Below are 434 nucleotides of genomic sequence, written 5' to 3'. Positions count from 1 at the left end.
CTGTTACGAAATGTTCAGAAAAGTTCACTGCAGTTTTAAAAGGATTTTAGGGCGCGGCATTGTTCAGAAGGAAAGAACAGACCCGGAGGTGTTCGGAACTATTCAATAACCAAGGATGTTGACAAAATATATATAGATAGAAAGTGATCAGTAAAAGGGTAAAAGGCTCGCAACTGAAATCAACGGTGTATCACTCGGCGCTTAGCAACGGGAGAATAAAAATAACGCGAAGAGATACAGACAAACAAAAAAAAGTTTCCTTATCCGGAAAGGGAGTGCGGATGGAAGGAGGAAAGGAGCTAGAAAGGAAGGAGAAGAAGAAATGGGATTTCTTTTCTTAAGTGGAAACGAAGAGGCAAAGAGAGAGAACAAGCCATGGACGGAACAAGGGGAAAGTGGAAAAAAAAAGTTCAGTCTCAAGTGGATAGGGAGTC

The sequence above is a fragment of the Penaeus monodon genome, chromosome 31, assembly GCF_015228065.2.
Source record: "Penaeus monodon isolate SGIC_2016 chromosome 31, NSTDA_Pmon_1, whole genome shotgun sequence".
In the NCBI taxonomy this organism is placed as follows: domain Eukaryota; kingdom Metazoa; phylum Arthropoda; class Malacostraca; order Decapoda; family Penaeidae; genus Penaeus; species Penaeus monodon.
This window is presented reverse-complemented; position numbering follows the sequence as displayed.